The sequence below is a fragment of the Meriones unguiculatus genome, chromosome X, assembly GCF_030254825.1.
Source record: "Meriones unguiculatus strain TT.TT164.6M chromosome X, Bangor_MerUng_6.1, whole genome shotgun sequence".
NCBI classification, from domain to species: domain Eukaryota; kingdom Metazoa; phylum Chordata; class Mammalia; order Rodentia; family Muridae; genus Meriones; species Meriones unguiculatus.
Genome location: NC_083369.1, coordinates 65,701,350 through 65,707,349, shown reverse-complemented (window position 1 = coordinate 65,707,349; position 6,000 = coordinate 65,701,350).

The following is a 6,000-nucleotide window of genomic DNA, read 5'->3' as shown; positions in this document are numbered from 1 at the left end:
CCTTGCCTCCTTTGGCATGAGGACCATGGGGTCCCTGCTTCAAATGTGGTCAAGAAGGTCACTGGGCCCAGTTTTGTTCCACAAGCTACCAGGGCCATGTCCAAAATGCCACCAAGAGGGACATTGGGGTGTTGACTGTCACCATTTCTCCCATGATATGGGGGCATTATTCCTAGATCATCTTCCTGCCCATATCCTAGCTCTGGCTACAGAAAACTGAAAATGCCTGGGTTCCCTTGACCCAAACACTGCCATCATTAACAGGGAGCCACAATTAGTTATCATGGTAGGCTGCCTACCTCCTTCTTTGTGGACATCAGAGCCATTTACTCAGTCCTGATGGAGTATTGGGCACAAACCCCTCCTTCTAGTTCCTCTGTTGTCAGAGTAAGGGTACAGTCTTGCTGGACTCCACCACTTAATTGTATTTTCAGGGGTGTTCCTTGACTCATTCCTTTTTAGTGATGCCAATCTGTCCAGTCGCCTTACTGGGAAGGGACTTTTTAGACAAAGTGGGAGCCTTTATTTCTTTACTCAACCCATTTGCCTGACCCCAAGCTCACAGAATTCCCTCTCCTCCTTCTCCTAGCTACCCTAACCAAAAGTTGTGACACATCACTTTCTTTACCAGAGGACTCCCAAGACTGGGATGTCAAAAACTCCTCTGTCACTAGGCACCAGTCCCCTGGTCATTCAGCTACAGGATCCCACTCAGTATATCATCCAAGCTCAATACCCACTTCCTTTTGAGAGTTTCAGGGGATTTAAGCCTATTAGTTCTTATAAAAGAAAAAAGAATCCTTTGCCTCACTTCCTCTCCTTTTAACCCGCCTATATTTGCAGTTACAAATACCAATAGAAACCATCACTTGAATGAAGACGCCCAGCTTCTCAACTCTGCAGTTGTCCCCCTCCACCCTGTTGTAGCTAACCCCTATAGTCTCCTCTCTACTATCCCCTCAGGTACCTCCCATTTCTCAGTTCTGGGTCTGAAGGATGCATTCTTCTCTATTCTCCTGGATGCTCAGTCACAAAATATCTTTACCCTCACCTGGTCTGACCCTGACACTCTTGTTTCTACCCAGCTTACCAGGACTGTCCTATCCCAGGGATTCCCAGACAGCCCACACCTGTTTGGGCAAGCCCTAGCCTCTGATCTACTCTCCTTATCTCTCCCTAAATCTAAACTTATGCAGTATGTAGATGACCTTCTCCTCTGCAGCCCACCCCTACAAGTTAGCCAAGCTAACACCTCTGCTCTTCTAAATTTCCTATCACTCTCCAAGGTCCAATTGTCCACCTCTGAGGTCACTTACCTGGGACTAACAATAATCCCAACCCACAAGGAAATAACCCTTGATAGAAAAGACCAAATAGGTCTCTGGAAGTTCCCTCTTTAGGTGTACAGATTTTAGTATGCTTACTCTATATTATATGTCTAATATCCACTTACAAGTGAGTGTATACCATGTGTGTCTTTCTGCTTCTGGGATACCTCACTCAGAATGATCTTTTCTAGTTCCCACCATTTGCCTGAAAAATTTCATGGTTTCTTTCTTTTTAATTACTGAGTAGTATTCCATTGTGTAAATGTACCACAATTTCTGTATCCATTCCTCAACTGAGGGACATCTGGGTTGTTTCCAGATTCTGGCTATTACAAATAAAGCTGCTATGAACATGGTTGAGCAAATGTCCTTGTTGTATACTTGAAGATCTTTTGGATATATGTCTAGGAGTTGTATAGCTGGATCTTGAGGAAGCACTATTTATAATTATCTCAAAAAGTGCCAGATTAATATTCAAAGTTGTTTTCCAAGTTTACATTCCTACCATCAATGGAGGACTGTTTCTCTTTCTCCACATCCTTCACAGCATGTATTGTCACTTGAGTTTTTTATTTTATCCATTGTGATGTGTGTAAGATGCAATCTCAGGGTCATTTTGATTTGCATTTCCCTGATGACTAAAGATGTTGAGCATTTCTTTAACCGTTTCTGTGCCATTCGATATTCCTCTATTGAGAATTCTCTATTTAGCTCTGTGCCCCATTTTTTTTAATTGGACTACTTGATTTATTGCTGTTTAACTTCTTGAGTTCCTTATATATTCTGAATATTAGCCCTGTTCAGATATATGGTTGGTGAAGATCCTTTCCCAATCTGTAGGCTGTCATTTTGTTCTGATGACAGTGTCCTTTGCTTTACAGACATTTTTCAGTTTCATGAAGCCCCATTTATTGCTTGTTGATCTTAGAGCCTGTGCTGTTGGTGTTCTGTTCAGGAAGTTGTCTCCTGTACCAATGAGTTCAAGGTTCTTACCCACTTTTGCTTCTAAGAGGTTTAGTGTATCTGGTCTTATGTTGTGGTCTTTGGTCCACTTAGACTTTAGTTTTGTGCAGGGTGATATATATGGATCTTGTTAAACTTTTCTCCATGTAGACATCTAGTTAGACTAGCACCATTTGTTGAAGATGCTTTCTTTTTTCCATTATATGGTTTTGGCTTCTTTCTCAAATATCGAGTATCTGTAGGTGTGTGGGTTTATTTCTGGGTCTTCTGTTCGATTCCATTGATCCACCATTATGTTTCTATGGCTGTACCACACAGTTTTTATTACTATTGCTGTGCAGTACTGCTTGAGATCTGGGATGGAGATACCTCCAGATGATATGTTGTTGTACAGGATTGTTTTAACAATTCTGTTTTGTTTGTTTGTTTGTTTTTCCACATGTAATTGAGAATTGTTCTTTCAAGGTCTGTAAAGAATTGTGTTGGTATTTTGATGGGAATTGCATTGAATCTGTAGATTGCTTTTGGCAGGATGGCCATTTTCACTATATTAATTCTTCCAATCCATGAGCATGGGAGATGTATCCATCTTCTGATATTTCCTTCAATTAATTTCTTCAAAGACTTGAAGTTTTTTTTTTTTTTTTTTTTTTTTTTCCAAAAAGGTCTTTCACTTGCTTAGATAGAGTCACACCAAGGTACTTTATATTATTAGTGGCTATTGTGAAGTGTCTTGTTTCCCTAATTTCTTGCTCAGCCCATTTGTCTTCCATATACAGGAGGGCTACTGATTTTTTTTTTTTGAGTTAATTTTGTATCTAGCCACTTTGCTGAAGGTGTTTATCAGCTTAAGGAGTTCTCTGGTTGAATTTTAGAGTTCACTCATGTATACTATCATATCATCTGCAAATTGTGATACTTTTATTTCTTCTTCTCATATTTATATCTCTTTTATCCCTTTAGTTGTCTTATTGATCTATCTGGGACTTCAGGTACTATGTTGAAGAGATAAGGAGAGAGTCTGCAGCCTTGCCTTGTCTCTGATTTCAGTGGGATTGTGTTAAGTTTCTCTCTGTTTGGTTTGATGTTAGCTATAGGCTTGCTGCATATTGTCTTTACTATGTTTAGGATGTGCCTTGTATCCCTGATCTCTCCAATACTTTAAACATGAATGGGTGTTGTGTATTGTCAAATGCTTTTTCGGCATCTAAGGAGATGATCATGTGTTTTTTCTCCTTCCTCTTGTTTATATGGTGGATCGCATTATTGGATTTCTTTATCTTGAACCACGCCTGCATGCCTGGGATGAAGCGTACTTAGTCATGGTGGATGATATCTTTAATGTGTTCTTATATTCGGTTTGCAAGTGTTTTTATTGAGTATTTTTGCATCAATGTTCATAACAGAATTATGTCTGAAGTTCTCTTTTTTTGGTTGGGTCTTGGTGTGGTATCAAGGTGACTGTGTCTTCATAGAATGAGTTTGGTAATGTACCTTTTGTTTCTATTTTGTGGAATAATTTGAAGAGAATTGGAGTTATCTTTTCTCTGAAGGTTTGGTAGAATTCTGTGCTTTAACCACCTGGCCCTGGGCTCTTTTTCTTTTCTTTTTTACTTTTCTTTTTTTTTTTTTTTTTTTTTTTTTGGAAGGGAGACTTTTGATGACTGCTTCTATTTCCTTGGAAGATATAGAGCTATTTAATCTATTTACTTGATCTTGATTTAATTTTGGTAAATGGAATCTATCAAGAAAATTGTTCATTTCATTTACATTTTCAAATTTGGTGGCTTATAATCTTTTGTAGTAAGACTTAATGATTATTTGGATTTTCTCAGTGTCTGTAGTTATTTCCCCCTTTCTTTTCTGATTTTGCTAGTTTCTCTATACCTTTTATTTAAGTTTGCTAAGGGTTTAGTTTCATTATTTCTAATTACCTACTCCTCTTGGGCGTGTCTGGTTCTTTTTGTTCCCCTAGGGCTTTTAGGTATGCTGTTAAGTTGCTTCTTTGAGATGTCACAAACTTCTTTCTGGAGGCACTTAGTGCTATGGACTTTCCTCTTAGCACCGCTTTTGTGTCCCATAAGTTTGGGTAAGTTGTGCCTTAATTTTCATTGAATTTTAGGTAGTCTCTAATTTCCTTTTTCATTTCTTCCCTGACCAAGCTGTCATTGAGTAGAGAGTTGTTTAGTTTCCACATGTATGTAGGCTTTTTGCCATTCTATTGTTGTTGAGGCCTAATTTTAGACCATGGTTGTCTGATATAATACAAGGGATTATTTTGATCTTCTTTTATCTCTTCAGGCTTGCTTTCTGCCAGACTATAAGATTGATGTTTGAGAAGGTTCCATGAGGAGCTGAAAAGAAGTTATACTATTTTGAATTTGGGTGAAAAGTTATGTAGACATCTGTTAGGACCATTTGATTTAGGACCTCTGTATGTGTCATTTTTTCCCCTACTTAGCTTCTGTCTAGATATTCTGTCCCTTGGTGGGAGTGGAGTGTTGAAGTCTCTTACTATTAAGGTGTTGGGATCATTGTGTGATTTAAGCTTTAATAATGTTTCATTTACAACTGCAAGTGCTCTTGTATTTGGGGCATAGAAGTTCAGGATTGTGATGTCCTCCTGGTGGATTTTTCCTTTGATAAGAATGAACTGCCCCTTCTCATCATTTTTGATCAATTTTGGTTGAAGTTCTATTTTATTAGCTATTAGGATACCTACCCCAGCTTGTTTTCTGGGTCCATATGCTTGAAAACATATTCCAGCCCTTTACTCTGAGGTAGTGTTTATCTTTGTTGCAGAGGTGTGTTTCTTGCATGCAGCAGAATGTTAGACCCTGTTTCTACAACCATTCTGTTGGTCTGTATCTTTTTATTGGAAAGTTGAGTCTGTTGATGTTGATAGATAATAGTGACCAATGAATGTTTACGGTGGACTTGGTGATGTTACTTTGTTTCTATGCTTGTTCTCTTTTAATTCTTTGTTGTGAATATATCTATATCCTGTGTTTTTTTTGGGGGGGTGTAGTTAATTTTGATAGATTTGAATTTTCCTTTTAGTATCTTCTGTACAGCTGTGTTGCTGAGTAGATATTGTTTAAGTTCAATTTTTGTCCTGAAATATTTTGTTTTCTCCATCTATGTTGACTGAAAGCTTTGTTGGGTGTAGTAGTCTGGATTTGTATCTGTGGTCTCTTGCCGGGGCCAGCCGGGCAGAGTCGAACGGTTCTTGAGTTGGGTGTGAGGATTAAAATTAATAAAATAAACACACAGCACACAGGAAACTTTTTAAAGGTCCAGACTCTACAGCTTTTGCAAAAGGCAGATTGCTGCACCAAGCAGCAAGTCTCAAGTGCTGCCTCATCCTCTGCCTCCAGCCTTCTGACCACTTTATTATTTGAGGAGTTACTTTAGCCAGTAAAACATCTCAGAACAATAGGTTAATTTGCACAAGGAGCCTGAGGAAGAGGTGTAACCCTCACAAGCTATCCCATCTGTTGTCACAAACAAAAGGAGATGGACTTGCAAGTTCTCCTCTGCCATTAGAAAAGGCCTGCTAAAAACCATCTCTCTGCTGAGATTTAAATAACAAAGCAGGCTGCTGAGTCATGGCTCCCGACAGTCTCTTTGAGTCTGCATGACATCTGCTCATGCCTTGGTGGCTTTCATAGTTTCTGTTGAGAAGTCTGGTGTGTATCTGATAGGTCTA